At 43.5% G+C, this 16,196-nt stretch overlaps 1 long non-coding RNA gene across 1 annotated transcript; it reads left to right on the forward strand.

Annotated features, from left to right (window-relative positions):
• Positions 1-8: 8 nt before the first annotated feature.
• LOC116487595 lies at positions 9-5,214 on the forward strand. Its single transcript, XR_004253089.1, has 3 exons — positions 9-62; positions 4,410-4,464; positions 5,122-5,214. It is a non-coding gene; the product is annotated as an uncharacterized LOC116487595 (long non-coding RNA).
• Positions 5,215-16,196: the final 10,982 nt, after the last annotated feature.

Raw genomic sequence — 16,196 nt, forward strand, 5'->3', positions numbered from 1 at the left:
GGGGGGGAGAGGCCGGATCAGCACCCCCGGCCGGCAGAGCCCCCTCCGGCCGCCGCCATGAGGTGAGGGGTGAGGGGCGTGAGGGGAGGTTTTGGGGCGGGGGGGGGCGTTTTCGGGTTTGTTTTTGTTTTTGTTTTGGTTTGCGGGGCTCTGAGGCAGGCGGGCGGGGGGGGGGAAGGGGGGGAGGGGGCGCGCGCCGCCGCCGCCGCCCGCCCGCTTCAAGTCGGCTCCCGGCGGCGCGGCGCTGGGGGGTGCCGGGAGTCGTAGTGCGGCGGCGGGTGGCGGCCCCGGAGGCTGCGGGCGGGATTTCAGCGCGGCGGGACTACAAGTCCCAGCGTGCCCCGCGCCGCCTCCCCTTTTTTGCCTCCCCTCCTCTCTCTCCTCCCGCCGGGGAGCGCGGCCGCTTGTTTACCCCGCCGGCTGCCACTCAAGGCGTTAGCCCCGCCCCCGCTGCTGGATGCCGGCCTCTGATTGGCCGGCCCGGCCCCGCCCCCGCTGCCTGGCCTCGGGGAACGGCTTCGCGCCCGCAGCCCTGGGCCTGGGGGCGGGGCGGCCGTTGGGGCCGTTACGGCCGTTGGGCCGCGCGCGGGGTGGGAGGGTGCGCGCTGAGGGGATCGGAGCGGGCTGGGCGTTAGAGCGAGGGGCTCACAGGGATCGCAGGGGGACCCCCGCCTAGCCCTGAGGTGCGGTGGTTGGGGATCCTGACAAAAAGCTGCAGTAGCAGCCCCAGAGGTTTGGGGCAAAGGTGGTGCTACCCACAGGTTCACGGGTATAAATCACATTCCGGTCAATTATCCCTTTTAAAATCACATTTCCGTCAGTTACCTGTTTTAAAATCAGATTTCAGTCAGTTATCCCTTTTAAAATCGCATTTCAGTCAGTTATCCCAGGAGCTTGGTTCCCAAACGACGCTGTGAGGTGATTATTTCTTCCCAAAGGCAATGGCTGGTCCAATGTGCCGCGTATCTAACAGTCAAAATTCTCAGAAAACCGTCACTCCGTCACCAAAGCAATATTGCCCAGAGAACCACAAGTACCTTTTATTTTTTTCAGCTGCAGATACGGATCTTTCTGAATGAGACCAGATCATGAGCTGGCAATTATCCTACACACAGCAGAGAGAGGGCCATTTATCTTTCAGCATCGACGTTAAAGACGTTTGCTAAAATTAGAGCTAACCGTTTTAATTTTGCAAAGCTCTCACATCTTTAGTCACCTGGTAATCAAATCCAGCGTTGAGAAGAAAGGGACACAGACTCACAAGGACACGCATGCAGCTGCTGCAGGAGGTTGTGCTACCTCACTGCATTAATCCAGACTTAAAGTCACAAGGATTAAGGAATACCTGGCTGTCGGTAATAACAAACTCTACGAGTTCCCGTTGCCCTCAGAGTAATAATTGTTATTTCCCGTTTTCATCAGTGACATTTGTTTTCTTCTCTTTCCATTACACCATGTGGTGAAAGTCTGCCTCTTGCTATAATTCGCCGCATGCCCGCAACCCTGGTTAAGAGGGCTGACAGCACAGCCGGGTACAGAAGGTCAGCCAGGCTGACATTTGTAAGCCAAGGCAGCTTAATTCCCCTCTAACCTGTACTGTACCTGGCTGCCTGGTGCTGCAAATAGTTTTATCCTTTCTTCCATAAATTGATTATGTATTGGCAGTCAATATTCTTCCACTCACTGCTGCTCCTGGGAGCCTGCCCGATAGAAACCTCTCTGCCAGGTGGAAGCCTTTTTTTAAATTCTAAGACTGTGTTTCCTTCTGACCAGCCTACATCCATCTTTTCTTCACAGGCAAATAGTGCCCTGAAGTAGCCTTTCCCTCTCTCCTGTGCGGGTCCCCTGCCAAAAGTATTTATAGACAGCAATCTCATCCCCTCACAGCCTTTATATTGCTGGACTAAACCAGCCGTGCTCTTCTCATTCCCCTCATTAACTCCCAACCCCTCTTCTTTTGATCATCCTGTTGTTTTTTCCAATCCTGCAAAGGAGAATTTACATTAAACATTTCATGCAGCAAGCATGCCATTGCATCTTAAACATGTGTTTTGTTAGAATCTGAAATGACCTTATGAATTCTCATAGAAACGGTTAAATAAAATGCATTCCTTTTTATTTAGAAATTCATTTTCACTCGTTTTACCCTTGAGAGGTTTGTGTCTGTTTAATAATAACACAAAATGGGACTCCCTCTGATCACTGTACCAAAAATGGGAGGTTGGCTGATTCTAAGCAAGATACGTAAAAAGCAAAATGTTATCTGTGCTCCTGTTCCTTCTCTCATGGCATAGCCTTGCTTCCAGGTTCTGAAACCTCCTGCTGAAAATGTAGATGAACGTGTAAAGCACAGCATCAGCTCAGCATCCGCCAAGATTAGGCCAGCTCAGAGGGCAGCAGGAACGAAGGTACCTTCTGCAGACGTTTTATCGGGTCACGGTTAGAGGACGGGCACATTTGTCTCGTCTGGACGTTGGGGCACACGGCAGGATTCTGCCTCAGCTCCATACAGACGGAGAATGTCACTGAGAGCAGCTGCCTGGCACCGAGCAGCCCTGCACACATCCTGTGGGCAGCAGCAAAAGGGGTGAGGGAGGGAGAGCGGTGCTGTGGCACGGCCGCTGCTCTTCGTAGCATGGTCATACACACGATGATACTGGTCATAGGCATCTTGTAGCATTCACTCTTCTAAAAAGTCCAGCAAACCAGACTTTGGCTGAGTGGGAAATACGGGTGGGAGGTAAAAAGACTCAGATTGTGTTTCTCCCCTACCTGGACCGTCTCCAGTTACTGAACTCCACTTTGCCACTGATCCTGTTCTAAGAGACTGTACTCCCGTGGAATGGCTGTTGCTTATTCAAAAGGTTTTTCTGCCATTCTTGACTCTGGTTTATTATCATGTTATTCCCTCCTAATCAGAAGACAAACGAATGTAACACTAAACATATAATGCCCTACCCTTTGCTGATTGTGCTGATGCAGAAATTCTGAAAAGCCACATCAAAAATAGAAAGGGAGAGGCTTGCAGACTGCAAGCATGGTTCCTGAGGGGCTGACAGCCTAACTGAAGATGCAGGGCTGTTGCTTGGTAGAATCACCATTTCCTCACAGTCTCGAGTTGCTGAGGCTAAGGAGTGCCCAGGCTGCTGGACAGGAAAGGTGTTTGAAGCAAGTCTGAAAGACGAGGAATTGCCTATCTTCACAAAGACCCTATTTGGTTCTCCCAAACAGATAAGACATGCATTTCTAGAGAAAATAATACTACTAATAATAAATAAAATAAAATAAAATAAAATAAAATAAAATAAAATAAAATAAAATAAAATAAAATAAAATAAAACAAAACAAAACAAAAAGCAGAATTTGTTTTTTAACACTTCACCATCAAGAAAGTAGCACAGACCATTTGTCTTCTTTTATTCAGATTGCCTTGCACATAAAATATACTTTTTTTATTTTATCTCCAGCTTGTTTTAAATTCACTCCCTGTCTTAATCAGTTGCATTTTCTGTCTTAGCCAATCTCTTACTCTTCCCTATTTGTGTATTGCTGAGACCAAAAAAAATAGTTTTTAAAATTTTTTTCTAAGCTACATCTGGAAGTGGTTGCACCTTTTGTTAACTTAACCTTTGTAGATTTTACTCGTTAATCCAGTAAGACATTTTGAATTCTTAGGGCTCAGGGACAGATTTTTTTTTTCCAGTAGATCTTGAGTGGGACATTAATAAATGTACAGAAGCAATGTTTACTGATGTCAGTCAGATTGGAGTAGACGTTGCTTCTCATGCATCTCAGAATTGCATAAACTACATTATTATCTCTGCAGAAGCAGGGAAAAACTAATGGTTCTGCTCAAAAAGTGTAGAAATATACTTGGGAATTTCAAACATATTGGCATGGAAGTGTGACGAGGCTAATTAGAGGGACAGCATGTCAGAGGATTTTTGGTAGGCATAGCTTAAGAAATCTTTGGCTGTAAGTTTAGGCGTTTTCATTCTCAGTAAAACTCTCTATTTTGGAACCTTTTATGTCAATTAACTTCAAAACACATATAATAAAAGTATTAACTTAGACATTTAGAAAATAAAGAACTAAGGTGCTCTATCAAGATTTTGCAGTAAATCTAGAGAGCATGCTAGAAATGGAAGATGGGAGTCCTGACTTCTGCTCCCATTATATAATTATTTGGCTAGCTCTGTGTTTTTTAAATTTGTTTTTTTTTACAGTACCTTAATCCAAATACTACTAAAATAGAAACCTTGTGTTGCTTTTCTTGAGTATAATCCAAGAAACTGGTCTCAAAATAGGCAGCGCTGCTTTTAACCATTATTTTTTTTCTTGAGAAAAAGTGAGCCCTCACAAAAAAAAAGAAAAACTCACAAAAGCTGCTCCCTACCTTCTCTTTACAGACAGGCAAGACTGAACAGTTACCTCACAGAGACAAAGGACTTCAGTGTTCAGCAGGTAAAAAAGTGGGACACAGCAAAGTAAAAGCAAAATAATTCTGCGTTGCGTGGTGTGGGGCTACGGCTCAGCCTTAGCACCGATCCACCAGTGCCTTAGCACATCCACTCACTCCCTTTGAATTGTGAAGCAAGATGTGTGAGCTTATTGCAGCTGGAAACACAGCGTGCAGTACTGCGTGCTTGCTTCAGTTTGTCAGAAAAAGCAAAAAGTCAGAGGAAACAACAAACTAATGCCATCACGTTCACATAGTGAGCCTGATAGCTGGTTTAGCGGGCCAGTCATTACCACCAGCATAAAGCAGGGATTTAGAGAAAGGCCTTGAACTCTAAAAATGTAGAATCTGCACTTCATTACAGAGAAAGCAGAAACTCTAATTCTGAATATAGCAGCCAAAAATTTGGAACTGGGGGCCGTGCAGTCAGCGTAACTGAGTTTCCTCGGCTTTTCCAACCTACTTGCATCATTGGCATTCCAGCACCACCACACTCCACCTACTACTGCTTCCCTGACGTTGGCCACAGTTTTCAGAAGCTAAAATAATTCTAAACTTCCCTGTAGAATACACCTTTTTTTTCCCTTTTTTTTTTTTTTCCCATTAACTGGGAAAGATGGTGGTGTATAATGAAAAATGAAAGATGTTTCTTTAATTTCTAGGGAAAATACACTTGAAGAATACAGAGGAACACATCAAAACAGCCCAGTGGGACAGCTTTCTGAAGTTAAATCTGTTCCCAGAGAAGAAACAGAGCTCTGGTAAACAACCTCAGCCTTATCGAGTTCTATTATTCCAGCACAATGGTAACTGCTATGTTTTCAGCTGTTTCCACTGAGTATAATAAGTTTTATACCAATTTACTGGGAGAACCCATCCCATGGATGGACAGCTATGGCTATGGAATGGTATTTCATGACAAGTCTATAGGACAGTATTTCATTCTTGTATTCCTTTTGCCCATATAGATTTTGATGCCCTTATTACAGCAAATGTTCAAAAGGGCTTTAATAAATCGTCAACAGATCGGAGACACTGGACAAGACTGGACAAGACAAAACAGAGTTCAGTTGTACCGAGTGAGATTTATGTACAGGAAAACGTCTGAGAAGTAAAGATATTTACATAGTGGAATTTTCTGGAGATACTCTTTAATCATTAGATTAAAATCACTAGATGTTTTTTAGAAAAGATTAGATAAGCCTCAGACAGAAATCTTGCAGGTAATAAAGGTCAATATGATGAGAGGAGAGGGGATAGAAATTAGATTTTAGTGGTTTTTTTTTGTCTTGCCCTATTTTTCTATGACACTCTGATTCTATACGACGTACAAGGGGTGTCATCTCATGGACAAAGTTAAAAGACAAAAGACAAAAGTAAACCCCAAGTTTCCATGGCAGAAAGGTTATCCCATATGGATTGCTTGAAGCTGAGTCATTCACAGCTCATAAAAGAACTGGGAAAAGGAATGAGCGATGATGTGACAACATTTGAAGAACATATATAATACCTCAAATCGAAACCTGATCGAAAAGTGCTGCAAGAGAGACTCCCATGAGTAGTGGTAGCTGAAAAGCACTGTTCCAAAGTGCAGTGTAATGCACACGAGGGGGAAAAAAAACTTGCATACATGATGATGGGCTCTAGAATAGCTCGTATCAGTCAGGAGAAGTCTTGAAGTACAGAAGGGGTTATGGCTATGTGCTGGCATTTCTTGTTCTCTTTCATTTTTTGCTAGATGGACCACTGCTGTGGACTACTACAGCCGTTCTTATCATCCAGTGAGGAGACACTAAATAAATTTGCACCAATTAGATGGGGAAATAAATGAATAGGGGGTGAAGAATGATCAAAAACTAAACTGATTTGAAAGAGGCTGGATAAACTTGGTTAATAGAGTGTCATTTGTGGCTATTATATACAGTGTTTCAGGGGAAACTACCAGCTCCAAACAACTCAGCTTACTAGAAGCTGAGAAGATGAACTGGCAAAAGAAACCAGCAATGCAAGAGCTGATTCCATCCTTCCTGGGGATAATTTCAAGCTTTGTGAAACTATGGTGGAATTAGACTTAAGAAAACCAGGGAAGAACTCCTATGTTGAGAGCCTTGATATGTTACTGAAGTTCTGTTTTTCTTCTCTGATTTTATTATTACCTAATTCTGTCCATGTCCCAGTGGCAACATCCTAAATTATCTAGGTTCCAGAACTATATTTACAGCCAAATAGGAAATGACAGAATCGGCTGCTGGCTCATTATGCTGAAGAAGTTGAGCAACTCTGAATTTTAGAAGAAAGCCAGATGGTCTAATGGGAGCAGGAGCCAGAAGTGCCATTGCCATACATTCTTTGATTTCTTTTGGGTCCAGGCTTTCTATCTGTAATACAAGGCAGCGTACATCCCCATCTTTAGGAAAACTTTTGGATTAAAGTTCTACCAAAACTGTCACTTAGCTTTACTAGCTATGTCCGTCCAGCAGTAAAGAATTTGCAGTAGGCCAAATGTCAATCAGCCTGAAAAACAACAACAGACCAAGATCTTTTTACATTTCAGACTGTGATCTTGCCACTACAGCTCAGTAAAAAATGATTCTCCTGAGACAAATGCCTATTGCTAATGCCATGGAGAGAGAAGACTAAGCACCAGCTATTGGAGCAAAACTACTTCTTACAGCCTTGCCACCAGACCCTCAAAATTTTATTGTCAAACACCTGCAGTGCTTCTCACAGGGTGAGCTATCAAGGAGAAGGTGACTGGTGACTTTGGCCTGCCAGAAGGTGCAGAAACAAGGGTTTATGCAAGAGAAGAGCGGGACTGATGCATCCAGACACAATAACTAGTGCAGAACGTGAAGACTTTTACAGCAGAGTAAGACTTCTCACCTTATCACCAGTTTCTGTGTTGTTCTTACTCCATTGTATGCCTAGAGACTCAGCTAAATTAAAGAAACCAAAGGTATTAAGTTAATGCACCTAAACTGAAGCACTTTCAACTGCCACATTAATGCTTCTTTGATATATAACATGCCTTTGGTTCTCCATAGCCTGTGAGAGCATACTGCATCTGGCTGGGATAGAGTTAATTTTCTTCACAGCAGCCCGTACAGTGCTGTGCTTCAGATCTGTGACCAAAACACGTTGATAACAAACCCAAGTTTTGGCCACTGCTGAGCAGTGTTTGCCCAGCATCAAGGCTCTCTCTGTTTCTCACTCTGCCCCCGCAGCGAGTAGGCTGACCTGAAGTGTCCAAAGAGATATTCTGTGCTGTATAACGCTGTTCCCAGGAACAAAACTGGGGCGAGAGGGGGTGGGGGGGGAAAGGGGGAAGTTTTTGCAAAGTAGCCATTGCTCATCAGTCCTTGACTTCTTAAATATCTTTGTCTCGACCCACAAGTTTTTCTCACTTTTGCCCTTTTAATTCTCTTCCCTCGTCCCACTTGGAGCAGTGAGCAAGCAACTGGGTGTGGGTTGAGCTGCTGGTCGGGGTCAGCCCACCGCGTCTGGGAAAGAAAGAGAAGGAGGGGGATGTATCCTACCTGGCTAATTGCCTTGCCTGGCATTTGTCTTCTGCAGTGTGTATGGAAACTACCAAATCCCTATTACCAGGACTGCGTGGAAGAAGTCACAGTTCCTTTTCTCCTTCCCATCTATCCTATCAGTGAGAAGACAGTATGGATCTCTAAAGGATTCACAAATTGGTGGTTGTGTGAAACAAGCAAACAAAACGGGTTAAGTACAGAAGTTCCTGCAAATTCTGTATGTCCAGCTGTTAGAAAATGCAAACTCTGGAGCTGCTGAATCTGAAATTACCCTGTTGCCTCAAACCTAGCTCTCCTCTGCACTGAAATGTCTGTAACAGACAAGTCTATAAAATCGTTTTGCAGTTTGACCACTCCTTTGGCATTGACAAGATGCCAAGTGAACTTAAGCTTTCATTTTTCATATTCCTCATCTGAAACTTTGATACTGCACAACCACACGCTGACCCCATGACAGCCAATCTACAGTCTTCCTCTGATGGAAGTTTTCTTATCATTGGGTAATCTTGCTGCAGAACAGGCTCCTCCACCAACTCTGTGACTCCTGATGAACTGTAGGAATTTGGATTCTATGGGCACATGAGCTTTTCAGGACAGTCTGGAAGAAAAAAGAAAAAAAAAAAGTGGAAAGTTTGGGGATTTTTTGTTTTTTGTTTGATCATTTGTTTGCTTTTTTGCTTTTTTGTTTGTTTGGTTGGTTGGTTGGTTGTATATTTTTCCTCAAAATGGAGAAACTTAAGTTTTAAAGAGTGAAATTCATACACTGAGCTTCAATAGTAACTTATTGGAACTGCATTTACCCTGGATTCTATACAGAACCTCATTTTTACAATTGGAAAACTCCATTATTCATGTTTTGGCTCTCGTGTCTGTAATGACGAACAATAGACATCATTAATAGGACTGTGTAAATTTAATTGATAACCTTGGACAGAAAGCTCAAAGCTCAAAGTATTTACCATTATTTTATTGCCATTACTTCATTATGGCAAGGCGATAGTTGGGAGTGCAAACAGGACTTCCTTCATATAAGCTATAAGTCCACCACTTACAGTGGATTCTTTGGTCTAAGGCCAAACAAAGGAACTGAAACTGTATAGTTTATTAGAAATAAACCATTATTGTTATAGAAACAAACTATATTGTTATAGAAACAAGCATGGCTTGACATAGAAATTAGTGCGTTATCAGTGGTAACAAACAGTAACAGTAGGCAAGTTTCGAGTTAGTGAATTGCTCATGAGAGGTCCCAAATATTGTGTGTATTGAGCTGGATGCTTATGGAAAAGAAGATAAAGTAATAGAAATAACATGTCTTTAAATGGTGACCATTGTGCTGGTTCTTTTTGGGTGTCAAGCCCCTTCAGTCTGTTTGATTTAATCGTGCTGCTTTTGACTCGGGTCATTCCCATTCAAGTTGTGCTGTTACAAAGAGGCAGAAACGAGACCTTGCCTTCTCTTCATCCTTTGTCCCTCCCCTGTGCCACAGCTCGGGCTCCCGGCCCATCATCCATCTTCCCTTCCCCCAGTGCCCCCAGCTCCCAGCTGGTGACAACCACTGGGACGTGGCTGCTTTCTAGCCAGGCATGTGCTGGCTGGCAGAAAAATAAATACAGTAAGTTTTGAGCTCAGGCAGCAGCCTCTCCTTCACAGTAATAATTAGAAGGAAGTGATCTTTCTTTTACGATTCACAAACTTGAAGGAATTTTGGTTTCTGTTTCAAACAAAGTTTCCTGTTTCTGTGTCAAATGTAACTGAAATAAGCTCGTGGGTTCAAAAGTTATGAGAGAGGGTTTGACAAGAACAGTAGGCAAACGGCATTATCACCTCAACCCTGTTTCCTAAGGCTTACAGTCACAGAGAAGTGCCCTCTGATGCTAAAACAAATATAATAATGTTGAGGACAGGTCTGGGCAACAAGGAAAATATTGGTCTCTGGAGTTTCCAAACCATTTAGAACATTCAAGGGGGATCTCCAAAACCAGTTAGTGGCATCACAGCAAGAAAACTATTGTTGTTTTGATTTATCAGGATTAATACAGAATTTAGCAGAGAGCAGGATGGCATTTCAGGAGCCAGAACTTGAGTCTTTGATATATGTCCTCGCATTCCCAAACAATAAAATTGTAGTTTGTTGTCAAAACCTAGGGCTTTTTATTTGGGAAAAAATAATAATATTAATAATAATTAAAAAAAAAAAAAAAAGCATTCATAGGTGCTACTATTGGGAATGAAAAAATTCATTGGGAATGAAAGATTCCCAGTGCCTTTTGAACTTCCTGCGTATGAAAGATCTTCTACTTGGCCATCCATAGATGAGAATCACATGTCATGTACGGCCGTGTTTTCTGCCTTTATTAACTGCATTCTTCTTTCATGTTGCCAACATCCTAGACGGTATCAGGCTTAAACTCAGATGCAAAAAGAGCCAGTTTTGGCACAGTGCAGGTAACAGATGGTACCTGTTCTATAGTATGATAAAATCGAATGCTTTCTTTTGTGTGTAATCTCTTTTCTTTGATATCACTTAAATATTGATACCACATGTCATCCTAACCCCTCCCAGAACACATTAAAAGTGAGGGGGGGAAAAAAAGCCAAACATCAAATTCACCTTGATATGACTTTGATGGAAATAAGACAGAGAGATTAGATGAACTCAGTGGCTTTACAAATGACTTTATTTTTGTCTGCCAATAATTCAGTTTTCACTGAAAGTCTGCCAGGTCACTGAAAAAGCCATCTAATGTCAAAAAGATGTGTAAGAAGAACTTAATGTGTGAAAGTAGTATCATGGTTATACCGATTATGGATGAACTGGAAGCAGAGAGGTAGATGTGATACACTCCTGATGAGCAAACAGCACGCAGTGACTATAGCTCGTATTGGTTGGGTGGTCGGGCACATAATTCACTTTCACAGGGAAATGGGATAATAGAGAAGTTCTGACCATCTACATGACAAAGGCTGAAAATAAAGATAAAAGATGGAGGAAAGCCCCAGAACATGGGGAATTTAAGTTCCCAGTTCAGTCTGGTCAAGCAAAAAAAAAGCAGATCCAAGTGCTGTGATGTGAATATTGCAGAGCTTTAAGTGGGACAAATCCTGTAAAATCTCCTCCAGAAACCCTTTCCTACATCCATAAGCTATATGGAGTGAATTCAAGCCATGTTAACTAAAAAACTTCAATTGTTGTGTGTGGTTTGTCTTCTGTTCCCTTAGAGCTGTTTGTACCTGTTTATTTTACAATTATACCTCGAGGCCATAGGCACGAAGTTTGCAGACAGTTGTGCCCTTCAGAGATGCGACCACTCCCTAGCTTCTCCTCACCGACCTTTGCAAAACGCCACCCAGTCCTGCAGCTCTGCCAGCCTGCTCCAAAACGCGCCAGCCTCCATCAGAGGAGAAGCTCCTGATGATGAAGTCCCCAAGGGGACAAGCCAAGGAGCACCAACACAAGCCCTGCCACCAGGAGATGTTGGGGGTGACAAGCCACAGGACGTGTTATTTCTTCAACTGTTCTGTGTTTTTTTTGGAAGGGAACAGCAGCCCGCTGCCCTGCTGACAGCTAAACCAGTACAAACAGATCTAAACCATGCTAAAACCTTGTCTACACACAGCTCTGTGTACTGTTCTTGCCATATTGATCTGGAAAATCAATACAGCTGACCCTCTTCTTGCATAGAATATTATACATAAAACGTATTTATAGTATTCTGCAGTTATTTTTTCCCTGATGTGATATTCCTATAAATTTAGCTCCAATACAATGTTATTTTACCATGTTCTACAGCAGGAGGTTGTGCTGCATCCTAAGCCAGTGCAGAAACATCCTAAGCCAATGCAGAAGCACAAAAGAAGATGAGTATCTCATCTTTACTCACATCTTTTATTTATCTATCATCTCAGAAGACATTTTAAATTTAATCTCATCTTTAATTGCACTGTAACATGAAGGAGAACAGCTTTTAGCAGTTCTAGGAGGTCCTTATTACCCTGCTGCACAAAAGGAACAGCAGGAAAGCTGCGGGGCAGGGCCAAAGGGGGCTGCAGCACAGCTGGCAGGGGCTGCGGGTCGCGGGGTCGCTCCCTGCTAGGTGGCACAGAGCGTGCCTGGGTCTCCTAAATGCCTGCTGGTGGCATTGGGGTGGATACAGCTTGAAACCAAGTAAAACAGCAGAAAAAATAGCAAACTTCTCATCTTAAAATCCTTCAGCCCCAGCACTGTGTTTATTACACAACGTATTTCTAAATGATGCTCCATTTCTAAACAGGATCTCTTTCTTGAGAAACCTACCCAGAAGTCACGCTATATATAAATATATATTAAATACACAAATGCGTGACATAAAATTATTTCATTTCTCTAATTGTAAATTTTCATTAGCGGGGGTAAGATTAAAAAAGGCTCCTTACCTGCTCTGATTCTTCTACCTGTACATTCACTTTGAGGGTGTACCCTATGGTTGTATTGCTTGTTATCAGCTTTACAGCTGCGGGATTATTGCCCAAATTGTAATCTCCAGGTGCAGTTTAGCACCATGCCACCCACATATGTGCGTAGTGTCATCAGGGGCTGCTCTTCCTCTTCAGTTTCTATGAGTCATGTACTCCTCAAGACTTATCTTCCTGCAAAAGGAAGTGAGCTGTAAAGCTACACACACACAAACAGACCTGCAGAAACAATTCTTAAAGGCAAGTAAGGCCATAAGACCCAAGTCCCTAACAGAGTATGAACTGTGTGACCGTCTTCCCAAGGGCAACATCAGAGTCAGAGGCTTCAGAAATGGCTTAATACCTGGTAAAAGCTCCACCTAGGCACTCCACACATCTGAGGAATTCAAGCAATTTGCAGCGCTCTGTTCCTGGTAGGAGGTTCCTTCTTCTAATCTCATAACAAATCCAAATGCAACCATTTTATTCCATGGAACAATTTCCACATGAAAATAGCAAACTGGGATATCTTTCTCAGTCAGAGGGTTTGGAGCTTAAGTCATTCTGAAAGCCCCACTCTAATTAAGAGAAAAAAGAAAGTGCATGCTTGGCACCCAGCATATGCAAGCGAGAAGCTTTTTTTCTTGATTTAAGTAATTTAGATAGAGCAGCAATTTCATTTAGGTGAGATGTAAGAAAGATCGTACATGAAGACGGGAATCCATCTGCTATTTCTAGCCAAGGTTCGGTGTACCAGAATAAAAACATTTTGACAGATAGGTACCAAAAATGGTGGCATGAGGTGATACCCTGCTAATGATGGTATCCCACAGGAGAGGCAACTTCTGGGACTGCACACTAAGGGCCATAATAGTTATTTAATCCAGAATTACTCTGCCTGCCCTGGAGTTAATGGGATTGCCACTACCTTTTCCTGTTTTTTTCCTTTAGAATAACTTTGCATAAACAGAGAGTTTGATGGAGAGTGTACATAACTTCCCAGCTCAGGAATCAGAAACGCATGAGAAGGACCCTGAAGATAAACTACCCCTGCAGCAAAGATCCAGCGCTTCCTGTGAAAATCCAACGTACAAAGAAAGCTCGACATAAACCCTGTGTTGGAAAACGTTTGACAAATGTTGACTCCACGCTTCCCATCCGGCACCTGAAAACAACTGGAGCGCTGAGTGCTCGGGGTGGGAGGACTGCAGGGGATGGCACTGCCTGCACACTCTCTTGCATAGCAGAGGGCACCCTGCACCACCCCGTCTGTTGATAGAAAACAAGGGAGTGGTATATCCCTTCTTTTTTTTTCAAAACAGATGATCTCAGCTCCTGGCACTGGACATTTGACGTGCATTTGTCTGAGTTCAAGTAGATCAACGTGCGGTGTGGCCTGTGCCATACCTGGGACTGCAGATCCCGAAACCGCCCTTTACCTCTGCGAGATGCTTATCTGCCACCGCTGCGATGTTTGTGCAGAAAACGCAGGAACTCTCAGCAGCTCATCCAAGGAGTGTCCCTGAAAGACGTAAATACCTTGTAGTCACTTGCGTGAAGCCTAATGCACTGCATTCAATCACTACAGGCAGACTTGTGCCCCAGAAGAGCTTAACAAACCCAAACCTGAGCGAGCTGAATTTATACAACAGCTTTGCTGTTCCTCGAAAGGAGTCCTGCTGGAGATGGGGTTTGAGAGGCAGATAATCTGTTGTTTAACCGGCAGGCTTAAGGTGTGTGAGAGTCAGTGGTGACTTCCAGAAATTTAGCATGAAATCGATACTGGTGTATTCCATCCTATGCACTTGTGTCATTAAAAAAAAATAAATCAATAGCTGCATTATCTTTAGATTGCCTCCTATATTGTGGCACTGTGAGAAACCAGGGGTTGGAAATAAAACCTTAAGCCACCCAAAGCCACTGCAGTTAATCATATTTAACACCTGACTAAACTGGGCTCACCCAGAGCTTTTGGGAGGGTTGGGAATAAACAATCCTGCTCGAGTCGCTCTGTTGTGTTACCTGGGAGCCCATTAGTAGCTGCAGTTTCTGTTAGAGCTGTATGTAATTATAGAAGCCATGGGTCCTGAGCAAGTTTAGGATGATTTTGTACTTCTCATCCCTCTGTTCAAGCACACAAACGATGCAGCAACTCTTGGAAGGGCCTCCCATTAATTTTTCTATGACCTACAGACCGACTGGCTATTGATCATAAATCTATTTCCTTTTAATTAATATATTTTAATTAATATATCATTATGAAAAGCACATGAGAGGAAATTGCAGAGTCCTCTCTGCTGGTCAATCTCCATAGCGATGCCATAGCACCGAGCTGCAAAGGCTCGGTGCTTTGAGATTTTCTCGGTTGCAAAAGAGTTGTTTACTCTCCTTAATCTATAGTGCAAACGCACGTACTCTACAACAATTTCCTCCAAACTGATATAAAAGCTCAGCTTTTGTCTTGCCTGAATACCATAATTTCCGTGAACAGCTCACAGGTGAAGAGGAACAGCCAAATCCCTCTGAAGAGCTCAGGGGAGAACAAAGTGCCCAGGTAAGGCAGGCACCAGTGGGAGAGCCAGTTCTTTGAAACAGCCTGGGACCAGGGACACTTTCCTGGAAGAGCCAAGATGAGTACAGCGAGGAAAGGGGACAGGAGCTCAAGGATTTCCTGCATTTTAATTTGAAAAGTGTGATATTTCATTTGTGGTAATGCTTGAACCTGACTTCTTCCTCTCAAAAGGACTGCCTTTTCTTTTTTTCCGTGGCTTAGCATAACAAAGGGGCAGGCTTTTAATGGCAGCTGGCTTTTCTTTGGCTTTCAGACAAGGGGAAAAAACTGATTACCTCAGAATATGCATTTTAACTGCAGAAAAATGTCCTTTCTATCCTCCTGGATCCTTACTGATCCCTTCCCATACTTGAGTTCCCAAGCTGTTCTTATCTTTACTCGGTGAAGTGGGCCCTTGTCACTGCTGAGGACATTCTGGTGGCCAGAAGCACTGCTTCCACATTAATATTGCCTCCACTGCCCCAGTGTTCATATTTCAAGGTCCCCTATATCCGTTCTTCGGGCTCACAGGCAGTCCCTGGCAATTTCGCATCCCTGCAGCAATGCCAACACCCGGAGCAAGCTGTCTGGAAGGAAACAGCCCCCCTGTCTTGTATCTGGAAGACTTTCACACAGGGAAAGTTATCTAAAGAAGTCCCAAGTTCCTTCTCCTTCCTGTTAACGAGCAAATCTTAACGATCTCTCATTTGACAGACGGTCCTAGAAAACCACGGCTTCAGTAACTGCTGAAAGACTGACATAGATTAAGGAGAAAAAGGGGTTAAACAAGGGGTACCGTGCTTCCAGAGCCTCTTTATTCCACGGAGAACGATGATACAGACGAGCATACGCAGCAGAGGGACAACATCCTGGGGAGATCACAGAAAACACGTCACGTTGCTGAAAAACAACATCCCCCAAGAAAAGCAGAGAGGCAGATAGGTGCATCTGTTAGCAATCAGCGCTTCAGACAACAGGTTGAGGAGTCACGGAGCAAAAGAAACAAGCCTTCCCCCCAGGCTCAAATTCCTCCTTGGAATTTCTGAAATTTTCGTGTCTGCAGAGCTGGATTTCCTCATCCACCCCGTCCACAGCAGCTCTTGCCAGCCTCTTTCCCAGCTTGACTGCCCAGCCAGGGAAACCAGCAGCATCTCAACAACAAAACACACTGGCTGGCTACAAAAAGCCACAATTGCCTTCACAGTACAATAAT

This window comes from Aythya fuligula, chromosome 3 (genome assembly GCF_009819795.1).
Source record: "Aythya fuligula isolate bAytFul2 chromosome 3, bAytFul2.pri, whole genome shotgun sequence".
NCBI lineage: Eukaryota > Metazoa > Chordata > Aves > Anseriformes > Anatidae > Aythya > Aythya fuligula.